Source organism: Hyperolius riggenbachi, chromosome 3, assembly GCF_040937935.1.
Source record: "Hyperolius riggenbachi isolate aHypRig1 chromosome 3, aHypRig1.pri, whole genome shotgun sequence".
NCBI classification, from domain to species: Eukaryota; Metazoa; Chordata; class Amphibia; order Anura; family Hyperoliidae; genus Hyperolius; species Hyperolius riggenbachi.
The window spans coordinates 290,189,246-290,210,088 of record NC_090648.1 but is presented as its reverse complement, the minus strand read 5'-3'; positions in this window follow the sequence as shown (position 1 = coordinate 290,210,088).

The following is a 20,843-nucleotide window of genomic DNA, read 5'->3' as shown; positions in this document are numbered from 1 at the left end:
AGTCATTTACTATCATTTTATGTGCAATAATGCATCGCATATTGTTTTGTAACTGCAAGTAAATCATTGTAAGCTATCAAGCATGTATTACAACATGACATTAGGTGCAACAGCTTATTTAAATGCACATTACAGAGTAATTTTGTGTGCTGCTGTACACATCGCATTATCCATTTCACTCAAATCAAGTAGGACATTAGTGATACTTGCATGGAGGTTTAGGTTTCAAATTAATTTACTTCCAGTTTATAAGCAAGACTTGTGTTCTATTGAGCTTGTGGGGATATTTATGTGACAAAACTTTGAAAAATATGTGTGACATATAGTTTGGGAAAAATAGAACACATAAAGTACTTTAAAGCCTTAGAAGGCTTGTGTCAAACAGAATACATCACTGTTACCTGTGACATTATCAGATGATGAGTGACAATATAATGTCAGGAAGAGTAATAAGGAGTAATTTACATATCCACTGGGGCAAGCACTAATGTCAATTGTACCTTATTCGCTGCTAAGCACTGTTTAAATAGATCAGCGGGAAAGTTAAAGGAAAATTCTTTAAAATATTTCTATAAACTTCTACAACTCTTTATAAAAATCACTTTACTGTAAGGTTCTGGTAATTTTCACAGCTTTTATTTTTCTGGCATGTCGTAGGTCATACTACTCCTTTCTTATTATGCTGGGTTTACACCATACAATTTTCTGGGAGATTCTTCTGTTAGATTTTTCTGTTAGATTTTCTGTTAGAATGCATAATTAGATTATTTTCTGTAGAGAATGGTTATTTTCTCTGGTGCATTGTCTTCTGTTTATCTCCTGCTGAGTAGAACAAAATGCCTAATTGCTTGGCAGTTAGATCGTAAGATAGATACATTTCCAACATGTTGAACTTTATCTATCTGGCAGGTAAATCTAATGTTGGGCATAGACAGTGCGTTTGCTTGTTATCAATCGAGCTGCTGATGGCTCGATTGATAATTTCCGACAGGCCCGATCACTGCGCGGATCGATTCTCCGCTTGATACCCACGGGCGGACAATAGCGGAAATCAAGCGGAAGATGAAGAAGCACCCGCGGGGACGAGCGGGAATCGATCTGGGCAGCCGCAGGGACGCGCGGGAGTCGATCTGCTGGCTAATCGAGCCGCTGGATCTTACCTTCTATGCCCAGCATTACAGAAAATTGTATGGTGTAAACCCAGCATTAGAAACCTTTAAATCTGAAACTTAATGCCATGATACAATGCCATGGCAAGTGTTAAGCACACACGGGACTTGATTTACTAAGGTTATTTTTGATGAGTAGTGCATGGAAGAACACTGGAGTACTTACCTGACCCTGCATACCTTTCCTCAAAAAAAATATTTTGATATTAGGTGGCTAAGAATTGCAACCACCACATGGGTCGTGTTGCACAAAATTGTGGTCACTGATTCATCCTGCAGATGATTGACATTGCTGAGTCAATCCGATAATAATGGTAAAACATGTTTATGGAATAGATTATGAGAAACCCCTTGATTTTGTAGAAAGCTCCAGATTTTCAGGTATTTGAAAAAACAATTTGTTGAGAAACTGAGATGACTGGGACGGGTGAAGCAAAATCCTGGGACATGGCAATCTAGTATAAGTTTAGTAAGTGATAGTTAAAAACTTTAAACAGAGGATACATGGTTGATTAACTTCCATTGAAGGCTGGATCATGTTAGCTCTCTAATTCATTAAGACACAATGATAGCACGCTTAAGTCCCTAGAAACTAGAAAGTACTCATTACTACCAGTACTGAGGCAAATAAAATGTACATGGTGTAGTATCATAAATGTACATGCACTGTTCAGCCAGGTTTTAAACAACCCAGACTTTCCCTAATACTGTGTCTCCAGCCCAACCATGCATAGATGGGGACAGAGGTGTCATGCGCATGCGCTCAAGGAGTGCGCCAGGTGACGAGATGGATGGAAGGTGTCTACACCATTACCGAATTAGCTCATTGCTGGATTGAAGTGCAGGGGAGTGCAACACTGCTTCCCCTTACAGGCTTCTCTGGTTGAGCATTGTGGAAAGTCTTTGCCCGTCTCAGTGGATTAGTTCAAAATCTATCAGCTCTGTCAGATTTATACTACCTACTGTAAGTGACACTGTGACAGCGACATAGGAGAAAAGTAATTTATAGTACATTTTACTCTGGAAGAAACATACTCCTTATTTGTATATGTGTACATGTATTTTACCTTTTACAATTGTTCATGATAGTGGTCCTCCACCTTCGCTTGGAGTATTTATTAATTAAATATCTAGGTATAAATGTGACATCCCACACTAAGGATTTATTTAAATCAAAACATAAGACAATTCTAAGAGAAAGCAGCAAAGCCTTACAGGATTCGGACTACACTCATTTTTAATATTCTTGGGCGCATAGCTCTAATAAAAATTATGATCTTACCAAAGATTATTTTCCTGATGCAACGATTGTCACTGAGCCTTCCCCATAAGTGGTTCACCAACTGGACCAGACTCTTTGCCAACTTTATTTAGGCACGATCAAACCTAAGATTTGCTTTTAGTATAATTTCTAAAGGCAAATGCTGGGGGGGGGGGGGGATTTGGAACCCCAAATGTTTCGCAATATTATAATAGCATTCAGTTATTAAGAGTTTTGGAGTGCAGAAATAATGGGAGGGGAAGATCTTGGGTGAGATTTGAAAGGGCCCAGTTTGGCCATGAGTTGCTTTATTCATGGGTACTGGACAATGTGAAGAGATTGTCATCCTTGGTTTCCCACCCTCTGATACAACAATATTAACCTCGGTCAAAATATTTAAAATATGGCAAAAGGGGGTAGGGGAGGGGGAAATCATCTCTTATGACTTTTAGTAATAATACTAACTTCGAACTGGCTAAAAATGCATCCTGGTTTAAAGTGAATAGGCTAGATACTGATTTTAGAATAAAACACGCAATTGGCTGAGGACGGGAGCATGCCCAAATGAGCAAGCACCTCAACCTATGGTGCAATCCAGATACAAAGTTTTCTACATAACATGAATAAAAAAAGGAGGATAAGAAAATCCCTTAGCAACTATGAAAAATGAGTATTGCTTTCCATTAAACCTATGAAGACCCTATCACAAATGTATCAGTTACTAGACTCAATATCAAACAAGACCCTTCCTGCTTTCTGTAAGAAGTGGGAAACCAAGGATTGGTCACACTTAAAACTTAAAACCTGGGTTAAAGCAGACCTGAACTCAGAATGTCCTCTCTAAAAGATACACAACCGCATAATAACCTTTAAACAAAAAGCAACAACATTGCTTTGTTACAGCTGATACAAATCCTAAAATAAATCTGCACTATTTCTACTTCCTGATTCATGGAAGCAGACATATTGTTAACAGCCTGTACTTTCAAATGAGCTTATCAGCCATCTCTGCCATGGCAGTCATGTGACACAGGGGAGAGATCAAATTGCAACTAGTGATTAGATACAAATGAGGGGGAATTAAACAGGCTAAACTCTCTATATAATTTCCTTCTGTCTTGTGCAACTGTCCAGGTCCACTTTAAAGCCTTCCAAAACATCTGGGTCTCTGCAAGCTGTCAATTACAACTGATACAATATAAACTGCTATCAATATGGTACCTTTCCCATTCCAGTTGTTTAAACTTAACAGATCTATAAATAATCTATGTTGGAGGTGCGGTTTAGAGGAGAATACCCTTTCACATCTGATCTGGGGATGCTTGTTTTGGAAGGACATAGGTGAGTTTAATGAACATTTCTTGGATCTTACCTATAACATTGATTGTAATCAATTGCTGTGCTGGGAATCTTGGAGACAGGGGTCTGTGATGAAGAAAATACACTGTCATGCTGGGAGCCCAGGTAGCTAAAAGATTGATAATAAAGAACTGGAAAGACAGAAGGCACCCAACCATACACAATTGGCTTTTTACTATATGTGCCTTTTTTTAATGAGATATGGAGAGAAGAGGAACATGCTAAGTCTATTTCCCTAATTAAAGCTAGGGAAAGATGATATAATGCAACCTAGAATGCCTAAATATGAACTTAAGAGGAAGAAAAGAAATAGGATAAGATGGGTCTGTTTTGTAAGAATGAGAACCAAATGACTGATTACAAGTATTTTTTGATGTGTGAGGCAATTAAATGGGTATGTGGTTGTCATTTTTTTCTTTTTTTCCAACTTGGACATATATTCATCAAGGTGATAAAGGGGACCCATGATGTTAGTTGTTGGAGTGACACTATTAAGAGACTCACAGGATCAACAGGATCAGGTTGGTGTCTAGTTCATGGATGCTTTGGGAATATCTTTCTTTGGAATTAAAATTATAGTTTTGCTTTTGCTTATTTGGTTTTTGCCTTTTTCTTTCCAACAATGATGCAAACCTCTTTTAAAGAAGAAATTGATGAAGCATTTGGGCCGTCTAATCACCCAAGCTGAGTTGGAAAAAAAAAGAAAGGACTTGGATATTTTGGATAGGATCACTATCACGAAAAAAATAAAAAATGTAAAATACATAAAAACACATATAGTAAGAAGTACATTAACCATTTCAGCCCGTGGGTATTTTTCACCTTATGGGCAAGAGGCATTTTCACATTTCAGTGCTCCTTCCTTTTATTCCCCAATAACTTTATCACTAGTTATTACTGCAAAATGATCTATACCTTGTGTCTTCCGCCACCAATTAGGCTTTCTTTGGGGGGTACATAATGCTAAGAATTATTTTATTCTAAAAGCATTATAATGGGAAGAATAATAAATATATATAAATGGAAAATAAATCATTATTTCTCAGTTTTCAGCCATTATAGTTTTAAAATAATACATCCTACCGTAATTAAAATCCACACATTTTATTTGGCCATTTGGCCTGGTTATTGCAACGTTAAAATTATATCCCTAGTATAATGTATAGTGACTATTTTATTTAGAAATAAAGGTACTTTTTTCAGTTTTACATCCATCACTAATTTTTAGCCCATAATTTAATAATAATATGCCCTCTTAACATACATATTAAAAAAATGTATTCCCTAAAGTCAGAAGGTTTAATTTTACTATTTGACAACAAGATGTCACCGCTGAGTACTTCTTATTCACATACGCTATAGGAAGTAATGTGTTGCTACATTGTAACTAGGGAAGTGACACAGGCATCAATGTATCACTTTGTTCCCATTCATAAATCTAATGTTCCGCGGTGGTAAGCGGCAGAAATTGGTGAGCGGAAGGAAGCGCGGTGGCTCTATTTAAGAATTTTTTTAACTATAACAGTGTTAATTCTCGGCGGACATGTACGTATTGGCTCAGGGGACTTTTGTCCCCTGCAGTCAATGCCCACTGTTGCCGGCAACATTGCGATTATGGGCATCTGCCCACATGATTGCGTGCAGAGACGTGACTATCGCGTCCTTGTAGCTGTAGCAGCTGCCGCTGCGGACGTGAGGCTCACGTCCCAGCGGCAGAAATGGTTAATTGATACCAATAAGACTAATGGTAATTCACATGATGAGATGATGTATAAGGGTATATCTTTATATATTTACCTTTATGGCATACTGGTGTAGTGATTATGTGGGTGTTTGAATGGTGGGTAACTGATGGATGGCCGGCCCATTTAGCTGGATGCCTCAAAAAGTTCTTGTCTAAAGGAAATGGGACCCATGGAACTATGTCTTTGTTACATTGCCTAAGGGAACTGTTGTTTGAGCAAGGCCAGTGGTGGTTTTAATCCAGCAGGAGCTGTTTTGTGACTCAGTGTAGCCATACTGCACATACAAAAGATATCTGCTGACAGGTACATGTTCCAGGTGTCCCAGCAGTGCCAATTAGGCACAAGAGGAGGAGATGTTGGAGATTATCAGTATAAACTGCATTATTTTGGGTGTGCCTTTGTGAATAAGCAGTACTGGACATGTCTATGGTGAAGCAACTCTTAGGGAATCACTTGATTGGCATGTAACTGAATAAACAGTTGAGTACAATACACCAGTCCTCAAACCTGACATCTACTGGTGATTGAGCAGATGCCCAGCTGGGGAGTAGCCCCACGATCTGACTTCAAAAGAGGGTCTACCACACTAGGTTTGGATATGTCACAGGAACCCTTTGATCTGGTTTGCACTGGTGTGCACAATTACTTTCCATAGATTAACTATTCAGCTAACATTCAACCCCAACTGCTAGGTTCATAGACACTGGCTGTATGCCATGGAGGAGGGTTCTTCTTTACCTGATATATCTAGAGGAACTAGTTTGGAAGCTCTAAGGATGTATGACACAGACAGAGAAGGGCACAGGCATGTGTGGATGATGAGATAGAGTAGATAGAATAACTCCCTTGTGTTTTCCTCACTCCCTTAGATAGCACTTCATATTTTATATGCCATAACTTGTACATGTATGAATTTGTAAATTAACCTACCCTTTTTACCCTTTGTAATGAGATCAAGTGGTCGGTCATTAATAAGTAAGTAAGAAAAGCTAGGGTACATTCTAAAATGTTTAATAACACAGAATTACAGAATGGCTTGTGTATCACTGATTTGCTTTATAGTTTCATGAGAATGGCATTACACTTTATATAAAGTTAAAGTAATGATTAGGTAATTAGCTTAGATGGACAATGTATGCAGTTTTGTCTAAATGAGCATACTAAGAATACATCTCCTCTACTATCGTTAAAGCCAGATAGATTTTTTTCTCTTTACCTCTTGAGAGAATCATTGTAGATCTACCGCTATGTTGTCTTTGGAGACTGGTTTTCATAAGTTCAAAATACAAATATTTAACTGAGATTAAAACCGTCAGTCAAGAATACTGATTTTCTATTCACAGAACTATTTCTTTTGTTGATGTATTCATGGGGTCATTGCCATGCAGAAAGGTAACTAATTTGAATCTCCAATAAATGTATTTACCAACTGCTCTGAAACATTCTTGTCCCCATAAATGTTAAAAATTAATCTGGGATATGAAATTAATGTGCAGTGCATAAGATTACATTTTAATTAGTTACTTAGCATTTTTATTACTGACCAGAAAACAGCATACACTTCATATACAATACTTATAAGATAAAAACATGCACTTCCTATTCATTACAACAGCTAGGAACTAAGCTGAGCTATTTCCAAACATTTTCCAAATATCCAGCCCAAATTATCTTCATGCACAAATTACAGAATGGATATTAATAACTAATTGATTAATATGTGCAGCATATCCACTTTAATTTTTTAACACTTTGTTTCCACTTGAGGGCATTTGATTTTAATTTGCCTTGCATCTGCCTCTACTGATCATTTTCAACAAATATAATTGGCCTCCAGACTATAGCCAATCAAAGACACTGATGCACTCTGTATATCGCAGTATTTCTCAGCTGAGATGCTTATGCAGATGAAAAAAAAAAATTATAGTGAATGGAAACTGCAATGACTGCACACTCTTACTGCCAGAAGAATAGGAGGTCATGCAACTATCACAGCTAGTGAGCACAATGATTTAGGCTTGCCGCGCATGCAGTCTGTTCGGCCGACCAACTGCCTCTGCTTAGACCAGGGTTCCCCGCCTCCCGACACGCTGAACTCTGCAGCCTCCTGGACTCCATGGGCATGACCAGCCTTCTCCAGCCTGGTCCTTTGCCAGCTGTAGCCTGGAACTGGTGAGATCTACACAATCTTATCGCTGACCTTTATTGTGTCAATATCGCTGGCTGGATGCATTTGGAACTGGACTGTGAGTCAGTTTACACTGCTTTTTACTTCACTTCTGCCACTGGCTGTTTGCTCACTAACCTACTGCTTGCTTCAGCTGTTTGTTGCACATTGATGTGCTCAGAACTCCTAAGCTGCCTAACACGAGAAATGCTTTCTGTACCAGGATATTAGCGTGACATTCTTGAGGAACCATTATGGTTTATCATCTGTTCCCAGCAATTTGCATTGCTCGACAACTAAACTGACATACTTCAATCAACTACATCGTTCCTATTTAGTCTAGAGGCCGGCGTATGAGTGTCAGTGTGTTCTGGAGGTGTGAATGGATGTGTCATGACGGGGTGGCCATCCCATGTGCTTTTTTATTATAATATATTTTTATTGTTAATCATTAATACAATTTGATACTGTTTTTGCATATTTACAGTGTATTTGGGTGTATTAATTTGGATTATTGCTATAAGGCATGTATGTTCTACTATTTCAATTTTCCACTGGCACTTTTTGATTGTCATGATTTATGCTTGGTTCACACATAAATCTGTACATTTACAGCCCAGTCCATTACTGTCTTGTCCTGACACCTTTTTATGTGTGAATCAAGCCTAAGGCTTGGTTCACACATAAAAAGGTGCCCTGTCCTGTCAGTTTTTGGTAGTTGGCATCCAATTTGTATGCATTTCTATGGCTGTGTACACACATAAATCTGTCCATTTCCAGTCTGGTCCAGTCCTGTCAGTTTTGTATGTGTTTCTATGGATGTGTTCACACATAAAAGGTGTACATTTCCGGTCCGGTCTGATGTCTATCCTTAAGGGCATGTTCACACTATGCATGTTCCTGCTGGCAAACTCACTGCCCGTACTCTTGTACACACGGTGGCGTAGATGTTAACGCTCTAGCCTTGCAGCACTGGGTCCCTGGTTCAAATCCCAGTCAAGGAACTATCTGCACAGAGTTTGTATGTTCTCCCTCCCGTGTCTGTGTGGGTTTCTACAGATAAGTTAATTGATTTCCCCCCAAATTGGCCCTAGACTACAATACATATACTACACGATACATACATAGACATATGACTGAGAGGGGGATTAGATTGTGAGGCCCTCTGAGGGACAGTTAAGTGACAATACAATATACTCCGTATAGTGCAGTGGAAGATGTCGGTGCTATATAAATACTAAATAATAATACTACTAATATCTGCATTGATTAATGGATCACGTTATCCAAAAATACTTTCTATAGGGAACTATTGTTCATGTGCGTTAAAATGCATTGCGAGCACCCATAGGGCTCAATTCACTAAAGTGTGATAACTAGTATCACACCAGTTATCATGCGAGCTGCCGCGTGCAAAGGTTAGCACATAAACAACGTTATAAACTTCGTGTGATAAGTGAAGGCTTTTGCGCGATCACGTGCATTTTTCATCTGAAAAGCGCACATGCTCGCGCGCAAACCTTTGCTAATCACGCAAAGTAACGCTGTTCGCGCGCTAACCTTTAGTAAATCCAGCCCTTAGTGTGAACTTAGGTTAACCTGTACTTCTCTAAAGACCCTTTCACATAGGCAGCTGACGAGTGGTGAAGTCAATGCCTTTCAGCTGCTATCCTGCACCAGCTGGCAGAGCCGGCCTTTGGGGGTGGCAAGTGGGGCAATCGCCCCAGGCCCCGCACTCTCTGCAGCGGTGAGTAGAGCAGGCAAAGTAGTTAAAAACTCACGTTTCTTCCTCCGATGATCACAGCTTCATTCTCTTTCCTGTCCCGACATCTGTGTATTGGTAACAGCGCCCCCTGTGGTGACATGCGGTCACGTCATCCCAGGGGGCGCTGTTACCAATACACAGATGCCGGGACAGGAAAGAGATGGAAGCTGTGAGCATTGGAGGAAGAAACATGACTTTTTAACAGCTATGCCCGCTCTCCACACTGCTGCAACCCCCTTCCCATCTAACCTGTACTGCAGGTTGGCAGCTATCTAATCTATACTGCAGGGCACCTATCTAATCTATACTGCAGGGCACCTACCTATCTAATGTATACTGCAGGCACCTATCTAATCTATGCTGCAGGGCACCTACCTATCTAATCTATACTGCAGGCACCTATCTAATCTTTACTGCGGGGCACCTACCTATCTAATCTATACTGCAGGGCACCTATCTAATCTATACTGCAGGCACCTATCTAATCTATACTGCAGGCACCTATCTAATCTATACTGCAGGCACCTATCTAATCTATACTGCGGGGCACCTACCTATCTAACCTATACTGGGGGCACCTACTTATGTAAACTATACTGCAGGCACCTACCTATCTAACCTATACAGAGTGTGTGATTCCACAGTGTGTGTGTGTTTCCACAGCATATCTGTGTGTGTGTGTGTATCCACAGCATATGTCTCTAGGCCCCGCATATGACATTCACCCCAGGCCCCGCGCACTCTAAGGCCACCTCTGCCAGCTGGGCACTGGTTAGCGTCCGGTAGCGTCCCCCCTCCTGAAACGTTTTAACCCCTTGTCCCCCATGCAGGCTGGGATAGCCAGAATGTGGAGCTCCGACCGATTGGGGCTTCACACCCTGACTATACCAGCTGCAAAAAAGGTCCCTTAATGCCGATTTTTGTTCTGGGGTATCTGTTGGGGGGGCCCCCAGGTTTATTTTGCCCTGGAGCCCCATTGCTGCTTAAACCGGCCCTGACTCTCACAACTGCTTGCTGCTGCCTGGTAATTGCTCGCTGATGCTTGGTAACTTCTCACTGAGTACACAGTTCAGCCCCTTGTGGAAAAGGGCCCTAAGATACCCTACCCTGAGAGCCTTTTTTCACAAGCAGTTGATAGGCAGTGAAAATACTGTTGAACTCTCATAACTGCTTTCTGCTGCCTGGCAACTGCTTACTGCTGCCTGGCAACTGCTTGCTGCTGCTTGGCAACTACTCACTGAGCACACAGTTCAGCCACCTGTGGAAAATGGCACTAACTTCCAAATTCTATCCAAGGAAGGTAGTAACCCTGCTCCAAGCCCTTTTCCACAGGTGGCTGAACTACAAACCTAGTAAGCAGTTACCAAGTAGCAGCAAGAAGATGCCAGGCAGCAGCAAGCAGTTGTGAGAGGTAAACAGTCTTTTCACTGAAAATCAACTGCTCCTGAAAAAGGGCCCTCAATGCTAGGCAGTGTATCTTAGGGCCCTTTTCCACAGACAGCTGAACTGTGCGATCAGTGAGCAGTTACCAACAGCATTGAGCAATTACCAAGCAGCATTGAGCAATTAACAAGCAGCAGCAAGCAGTTGTGGGAGTTTGATAGTCTTTTCACTGCCTATCAACTGCTTGTGGAAAAGGGCAAGTAAGGCCCCTTTCAGACGAACCGCTGAAATGCATGTTTGCCTTAGGGGCCCTTTTCCATGAGCAACTGATAAGCAGTGAAAAGACTGTTAGACTCTCACAACTGAACTGCTTGCTGCTTACTAGTAATTGGTTGCTGCTGCTTGATAACTGCTCACTGAACTGTTCAGCCACCTGTGGAAAAGGGCCCTAAGAAATCCTGCCTAGCCCTGAGGCATGAGCATTTGATAGGCAGTGAAAAGGCTGTCTAACTTCTCACTGCTGCTTGGTAACTGCTCACTGAGCCCGCAGTTCAGTTGCCTGTGGAAAGGGCCCTCACTTTCAACTATCACAAAGAGCGATAAGATAGCAATGCAAAGTAGCTGGAAATTTGCATCATATGGTAATGTTGCAGTGCAGCCATAAAGTGAAATTATGCCTCACTGCCACTGTTAGGCCTCGTTCACATCAGGGCCGTTTCTGTGCGCTTTCCACAGCACACTGCCCTGTGCGATCAGCAAGGTATTCATTTTTCCATGTAACTAAATGTAGCTGGTTCACATCTATGCGCTGCGCTGAGCAGCGTTACAGAAACGTAGTGTTGCATGCATTTCTGTGCGCTGAGCTGGAAAGCGCACAGCAATGCAAGTGAATGGGTCCGCTTTTTTAGCGCATAGAAGCGCATAGAAGCGCATAGAAGCGCATGCGTTTTTTACCCCTAATTGGAGAAAAAAATACATTTACATACAAAAACAAAGTTTTATTGACAACTGCTGCTGCTACAGTAAGCAAAACGTGCATTAAAGAAGCGCAGCGCAACGCATAGAAACGCGGACTAAAGCGCGCACAAGCGCATGCGTTTTTTACCCTGCGCTTTAACACGTTTTTCAGCGCAGCAGATGTGAACGAGGCCTAGGCCCCTTTCAGACAGACGGCTGAACTGCACATTTGGCGAGCAGTTCAGCCTCTTACAATTATAAAGTTATGGAAGGCACTCCATCAAATATGGGTCAGGTGCTTGACACTAAGACATAGGCATGTCCCAAGCAAAACTCTGATCAAATGTATCAGCACACCGCTTTTTGAATAATTCACGCTCCTTTTATTGAGCCATGTGTTCCCACAAGGATATTAAGCCTACAATTGTTTTGGGGGCCACGCAGGGTCCCCCTTCTTCAAGGCGTGTGGTTACAAGCACATAGATTCTAACAAGCATTATATACTACTGAAATCCCCATACACCCCACCCAAATTTTGACAAAACAGTGATGTCATCCCCATGTTTACATTCTAAACATACCAGTATAACATTGTTATTCCGTAGTGAAAACCTCAACTCCATCAACATAATCAATCAATGTGCCCAGCACTACTGTATGAGGTCATCCATACCTATTCTATGTCCATCCGGTCACACTCCGTGAAAAAAATTGGATAATTGCTTCAGCTTTTGCCCCCTGCCTTGCATGGGTCAATGGGGCTGGACCTATCGTGTTGCCGCTTACCCTGCAAGCCATGCCCCCAGCCTATCCTAGGCTAACGGGGTTCTCGCTGCTCTCGCCGTCACTGTGCTTCCGCCCTTGCATTGCGTGTAGCTCATAACTCTGCCTCAGCTCGTCTTCCGATTACGATTGGCACTGGGAGGAGGGATTAAGCTTTCCATTGATAGGCAACGTAGTTCTACACTCCCCGCTTGCCAATGCCTGCTCGCCTCTCTCCGGCCGATTCAAAAAGTATATACAATGCGCTGCCATCCACACTGCGCGCTCTGGCACAACCTGCATCTGGGTATTAGCCATTAATTGGCCAGGTCGGATGTTTAAATTACACAAACGTGGCCATGGGCTTATGTTTACCCCAGTTGCTAAGCAACCCCATGTGTGAAAACATTCCGGCCCACCCGTGTTCGCTCAATGCCACTCATGTAGCAAAGTGCGACCTTATGATGTCATGTGTGCCACCGAGTGCTCTTATAGAAAAATGTCATGTGATAAAACCTGTGAAAAGAGTGGCAATCATTCCAGCAAAAGACATAGGAAATATTTAACTATAGGTTTCTATCACCTATTGGCATCAACCCTCTTGTAATTATGCATAATGGCTACACACTATCTATCCCTGATGAAACAAGTAAGTGGGTTGCTCTTATTTAAGCCTCCAGGCTGTACTGTTTCTAGTTCGTGAATCCAGAAGGCTTCCCTCTGTAACAGTCTGGTATCCCTATCGCCTCTCCTCGGCGGGATCTTTACCTGTTCAATAAATGAGCTGGTATGCTCCATGAGTGCATTCTATAAAGTGAACTGCCACTGGTTTAGTGTAGTCCAGGCTCTCCCCTTTCTCTTTGGCCTTCCGTACTACACTTACAGTGGCTTGCAAAAGTATTCGGCCCCCTTGAAGTGTTCCACATTTTGTCACATTACTGCCACAAACATGAATCAATTTTATTGGAATTCCACATGAAAGACCAATACAAAGTGGTGTACACGTGAGAAGTGGAACAAAAATCATACGATTCCAAACATTTTTTTTTACAAATCAATAACTGCAAAGTGGGGTGTGCGTAATTATTCAGCCCCCTTTGGTCTGAGTGTAGTCAGTTGCCCATAGACATTGCCTGATGAGTGCTAATGACTAAATAGAGTGCACCTGTGTGTAATCTAATGTCAATACAAATACAGCTGCTCTGTGACGGCCTCAGAGCAACAACACCATGAAATCCAAAGAACACAACAGACAGGTCAGGGATAAAGTTATTGAGGAATTTAAAGCAGGCTTAGGTTACAAAAAGATTTCCAAAGCCTTGGACATCCCTCGGAGCACTGTTCAGGGGATCATTTAGAAATGGAAGGAATATAGCACAACTGTAAACCTACCAAGACAAGGCCGTCCACCTAAACTCACAGGCCGAACAAGGAGAGCGCTGATCAGGAATGCAGTCAGGAGGCCCATGGTGACTCTGGAAGAGCTGCAGAGATCTACAGCTCAAGTGGGGGAATTATTATTATTATTTTTTATTTATATAGCGCCAGCATCTTCCGTAGCACTGTACATAGTACAAACAAATAATGGGGAACAAATATACATAAGAAATACAAGACACTGTACAGTCATGACATTGAATAGAATAAATACAGATACATACATAGTTGATATGTAGTTGGTACATGTGCATATGTTAAAATAACAGCAGTATGAGAAACACTAGGAGGAGGTCCCTGCCCTTGCGGGCTTACACTCTAGAGGGAATCTGTCCATAGGACAACTATTAGTTGTGCACTGCACAAAGTTGGCCTTTATGGAAGAGTGGCAAGAAGAAAGCCATTGTTAGTAGAAAAGCATAAGAAATCCCATTTGCAGTTTTCCACAAGTCATGTGGGGGACACAGCAAACATGTGGAAGAAGGTGCTCTGGTCAGATGAGACCAAAATGGAACGTTTTGGTCAAAATGCAAAAAGCTATGTGTGGCGGAAAACTAACACTGCACATAAGTCTAAACACACTAACCCCACTGTCAAATATGGTGGTGGCAGCATCATGCTCTGGGGGTGCTTCTCTTCAGCAGGGACAGGGAAGCTGGTCAGAGTTGATGGGAAGATGGTTGGAGCCAAATACAGGGCAATCTTGGAAGAGAACCTCTTGGAGTCTGTTCCAAGAGACTAAGACTTGAGGCTAGGGTGGAGGTTCACCTTCCAGCAGGACAACGACCCTAAACATAAAGCCAGGGCAACAATGGAATGGTTTGAAACAAAACATATCCATGTGTTAGAATGGCCCAGTCAAAGTCCAGATCTAAATACAATCGAGAATCTGTGGCAAGGTCTGAAAACTGCTGTTCACAAACGCTGTCCATCTAATCTGACTGAGCTGGAGCTGTTTTGCAAAGAAGAATGGGCAAGGATTTCAGTCTCTAGATGTGCAAATCTGGTAGAGACATTCCCTAAAAGACTGGCAGCAGAAATTGCAGCAAAAGGTGGTTCTACAAAGTATTGATTTAGGGGGCTGAATAATTACGCACACCCCACTTTGCAGTTATTGATTTGTAAAAAATGTTTGGAATCATGTATGATTTTAGTTCCACTTCTCACGTGTACATTTACTAGCACAAAAGAAGGATTGACTCTTGGGTGCATGCGGAAATAGAAAACTCTTTAATATATCAAATTATAGTTACCAAAATCTAAAAATCAATAGAATATTAACATGAATGATCTCATATATTCTCATTGATATAAATAAACCCAGTGACCACACCAAAGGCAGAAAAGGGGGCTGCAGTCCCCTATGCCAGGTTAGTAAAGTTCCACCTAGACCTGTTAGATGGTAATTGACTCCACAGCATTTGCATAACGAATAACGCCAGAAGATAATGGATAAGAATAAAGCCAGAGGAGTCCAACTGTAATTCCATTTGCAGAAAGCAATATGATGTAAAGGATGGTAGATGCAAAGTCCACTAGTAGATTTCAACAGTGGAGACCAGGGTCATCCCCAACATGGACCTGAGCGTATGATTGGTAGATGTACACACAACAGAAAAGCAAGCCATGCAGATATTAGTTGCACATATAGCAGATGATGTCTCATTCAAGAGATGATTATAGGCTCCTGCCCTTATATATAGCAATGTCCACTGATGATCCCACTCGCAGAACAAAAGGGACTGTAAGATCTAAACTAATTTGACAAAACAAAGCAATGACAGCAAAAGTTCATGCAGGCAGATCGTGAGTGTGTGTATACATACGCAAGGCCAAAGGTTGCTCCTTCGTCTGGCTTTTTCCAAAAAGCTGTGGTAAATCAGGCAGGCCAAAGTAACTTGGGTGGTCAGCAGGTGCTAAAAAAAATTGATTCATGTTTGTGGCAGTAATGTGGCAAAATGTGGAAAACTTCAGGGGGCCGAATACTTTTGCAAGCCACTGTATATCACTTCGATGTTTCTGAAACCAGTTTTTGAAAGGGGAAGTCATTTTGCCCACATAAGCTAGCCCACAGGTACACTTTAACATCTACACACAGTGATCCATGTTGCAGTTATAGTATTCTTTCATGTCATATCTCTTGCCGCTTCTGGGATGGTAAAATAAATGGACCTACTATTTGTGAACTGCAAACATTGCAATTCGCACATTTGTAGCATCCCTTCTTGCTGCAGAAGGTGAACTCCTTGCTGTATTTACTCACAGGGTCTGCCTGTACCAAAAAGTTTCTTAAACTGGAGCTGGACCTGTATGCAAACAGAGGTTTACTTTTTATGGACTCTGTAAGGGTGCGATCAGCCTGTAATATGTCCATGTTTTTCAACACTGCTTGTTTGACGCACCCTGAAGCTGCATTATATGATTGTACAAATGGAATTAATTTTACAGGTCTCACAGTACCTTCTCCATTGTAAAGATCCAATGCACTCTTTTTAGCCTGTGTCAGGAATGACTTCGGGTACCCTCTTTCCAGGAACCTACCTTCCATTTCCTCTACATGGGCATTCCTTGATTCAGTATTGCTGCATATTCTGAGTGCCCTAAGGAACTGTGACACTGGTAGTCCCTCTTTCAAGTGTCTAGGATGGGAGCTGCTAAAGTGCAGCAAGGTGTTCCTGTCTGTGGGTTTCCTGTACAGCGAGGTTTCCAAAAGCCCCTCAGCGAACCTTACCCTGACATCTAGAAATGGTACATGTGTGTCGACATCTCAAGATTAAAGACAATCCCCGTATAAATGGTGTTGAGATATGTGGTGAATTCTACAAGTTCATCAACGGTGCCCTGCCATAGCATAAATATGTCATCGATGAATCTCGTCCACCAGATGACACACCTTTTGTACGGTTCAGACGTGTAGACATACCTTTTCTTGATCAGTCCCATGAATAGGTTTGCTAGGGCTGGTGCAGCCGAGCTCCCCATTGCCGTGCCTTTGTGTTGTTGGTATCACTGTTCCTCAAAGTTGAAGAAATTGGATGTCAGTATGAGCTAGAGTCCCTTAAAAATGAATTCCGATGGTACCCTTCCAATCTCAGATTTCTCCAAGAAGAACCTGACAGCATCAAGACCTGCTTCCTTTGGTATAGATGTATACAAGGCACTGATAACAATGGTGCACAGGATTGTGTCATCTTTTACTGGATTCACCCTCTGTAACTTCCTCAAAAAAATCGTTTGTGTCCTTCAAGTAGGCTGGTAGTTGTTGTACCAGTGGTTGTAATAAAAAATCAATATATTGTGCCAGCGGTTGGGTCACCGTTTCGGTACCGGACACAATGGGTCTAAACTTGAGTGGACTAGTCCCCTTATGTATCTTTGGTAGTCCGTATATGACCGGTCTGCGTGGATATTGGATATCCATGTAGTCATATTCATTTTCAGTGATCCATTCATTGTTCAAAGCGAGTTTTCAGTAGCACGCTCCATTGGTTTTTGATTTTAAACGTGGGGTCAAATGCAATCTTCTTGTATGTGGTTTCATCGTCCAACATGGTTAACATGCCAACTCGATATTCGGAGTAGTCCATTATTACAATGGCTCCCCCTTTGTCAGCGGGCTTGATTATTATGCTGTCATCATTCTTCAAAGTAGCTATGGCATTCCTCTCAACCTTGGTTAAATTCAACTAATTTTTCCGCTTGGCCATAAACTATCATTATGTGCATTTTTGCATGCATTTCTTAAGATGCCTGCGATTCAAATAAGTGGGACCCTGGTCTCAGTTTCCAGTCTGAGAAAATTTGCATGCCTAGTTTCAAATGTTCATAATTTGCTTCATTGTGTGTTAGCATATTTTAGTCTAAGCGATTTTGTTGTTTTGAAGTCATAAGACATAAATATATTGACCCATAGTTACTGAACATTAAATGCTATCTATATTTTGTGTGTGTTCTCAGGATTTATGGAATTCATATGCCAGAAATATGTTATCTAACCAAGCAGAAGAGCATGGTGTCTGATCAAATAGTCATCAAAGTTGCATTTTTCTCTGCAAAAGTGCTTGTATTTCATATAAGTGATCATCACATGGGACCGGCTAATGTAAAAATTAGTCTTTCATGTACCTTAACCGCTGCTAGGCTGTCTAAGGCAACTTTTAAATCTGAATAACAAACACGAAGGGTCATATTTTGGGAGGAATAAAATTGAAAAAATATGTCCTGTTCATTGTCCTGAAAGGTACTCTCTTAAATCATGCAGCAAATGAGTTTGTAAGATGAAAATGTAATTTACAGTGGCAGAATAAAGTGAATTAATCAATTAATGGCTAAAGAATTTTCATAAAAGTCAAAAAACGTTCATCAGTAGGCTGCATCAGTTGAGGCTGAATTCCAGCAAACCTTGGATTCATATTATAGTTAGGGCACTGGCTACACGCCATAAAGGAAGTAGTAGCATCAATAAAAAACAAAAGGAAACATTGCAACCCATCACCATTCATTTGTAGGGCAGGTGTAATGTGCACTATGTCCAGGACTCAGGAGTGCACAGCCTGGTTCACGTTCCTAGGATGGAAACACACCACTAAGGCAACACATTAGTGTGAACTGGCCCATTATCTAAGCAATGCAGCATATTGCTTTGCGGTTATAACTTAGGTTATAATGTAATCCGCATGGTTTGAATTAACCCACAAATGAACTCACAATTTAATATTAACTTATAACGGGGGTGCCCATTACATCAATTGCGATCTTCCAGTAGGTCGAGAACAACTGATCTTGATCGCGGCCGCCGCATTCTGTTAAATTGTGCTGCTCTGCTGCCCAATGCAAAGCAGCACACGTCCAATCAGACAAGTGAGGGGAGAGGCGTGGCAAGGTGAGAGGCACGGCTGAAGGGGAGAGGCACAACTGAGAGAGAGCGTCTCCCCCTCCAGCACTTTCTGTGGGAAATAGCCATCTTTCGTCCTTCGCCCTCCTCTTCCAGCACTTCACGTGGTTTAGGGAGGAAGAGAAGCTGCTGGCTAGTCGCTGTGTGAGAGCAGCCACACAGCAAGAAGAGTGGCTCTACCTAGGAAGAGAAGGTGAAGAGAGGAGACACTCACGCTGCAGGTGAGTTTCTGTGTTTTTTTTATTATAGGTGGACACCAGAGATTTGGGGATATGCTAAACTATGTGGGGGGTCTAATTACTTAGTAGGGGTGAACTCTGTTACTATGCTTGAGAACGGTGACTGGGGGGGGGGGGGTGATGGTATCTGCTTATGTTGGGATAGGGGAAACTATGACTAATTATGTTTGGGGAATTGAGAGGTGGCTAGCCTAATTATTTTTGAAAGATTAAGGGGGATACTTCTTAAATATATGAGTGGATTTAGGGAGGCTCTGATCTATATTTGAAATGGGGGGGCTCTGCCTAATTATGTTTGGAGATGGGGAAGTGGGAGTCTGCCCAATTATGTTTTCTTTTTTTGTTGGGGGGGGGGGGGTGGCAGTAGGTCACTTTGACCAGGTCGTTCTCAAAGTAGCTTGCAAGCTGAAAAAGTGTGGGTACCCCTGACTTATAACATGAGCAGGTGGTTGATTCAATAGAGAGGGTGAAACAAACAGAGAGCTCTGCCAATTAGTCATGGACGAATTGTTTATGTCTAGGCCCTGTGTCCTGGCTTTTTGGTGCACAACATAAAGATAGTGTAGCATTTCTGTCTTCCATGTGCATCCTTGAAAAAATACTGTTAAGAGGACTGACCAGTGTGCTACTGTATGTTAAAAGCTTGACAATGCTCATTCTCCCATAAAAGCTGTGCTGACAACATTCTCCCACTGTAGTTGAGTTATTATTTATTTATTGTATTTATAAAGCGCCAACATAGTATGCAGCGCTGGACATTAGTTTAGGTTACAGACAATATTTAGGATGACATACAGCAATATGACAATACAGGAATATCACGCAGCACAGTATGAGTACAAGGTAATGCTTAGTCAGTCACTGGATGGGAGCATGGAGATTAGGCAAGTTAGGTTCACTTAAATGCATAGCATGGGTTCACAGTAATGGAGGTGCATGATCAGGTAGGACACAAAAGGAGGAGGACCCTGCCAAAATGCTTACAATCTAGAGGGAGAGGTAGGGACACGAAAGGTAGGGGACCAGAGTTCAGCTGTGGGGTTAGAGCACTTGTGAGGAGTAGTAGGCCAGAGTGAAAAGGTGAGTTTTGAGGGCCTTCTTGAAGATGTTGAAGGAGGGGGCTGCCCCAATGGGTAGAGGTAGGGAGTTCCATAGTGTTGGAGCAGCTCTTGAGAAGTCCTGGAGGCGTGCATGGGACTGGGTGATTCAGGGGGCGGTTAGCCCAGTTCATTGGAAGAGCGGAGTGAGCGGCTAGGTGTGTACATCTGAGTAAGATCGGAAATGTAGTTTGGACAGATTTTGTGGACAGATTTGTAGGTCAGACACAGTATCTTGAATCTGATTCTGGACTGGATAGGAAACCAGTGGAGGGATTCAAGGAGGGGAGCCGCCATGGTAGAGCGATGGGAGGAGTGGATAATTCTGCCTGCCGCATTCATGATGGACTGCAGTGGGGCTATTTGGGTCATAGGGAGACCAGACAGAAGGGCATTGCAGTAGTCAACGCGGGAAATTATGAGGGCATGGATGAGGAGTTTGGTGGTGGCAGAGGATGGATCTTGCAGATGTTACGGAGGTGGAAGTTGCAGGACTTTGTAAGGTTTTGGATGTGAGGAGTGAAGGAGAGTGCGGAGTCCAGGGTGACTCCCAGACAGCAGGCTTAAGAGTTAGGGCGAATGGTAGTGTGGTTAACAGTGACATGCAT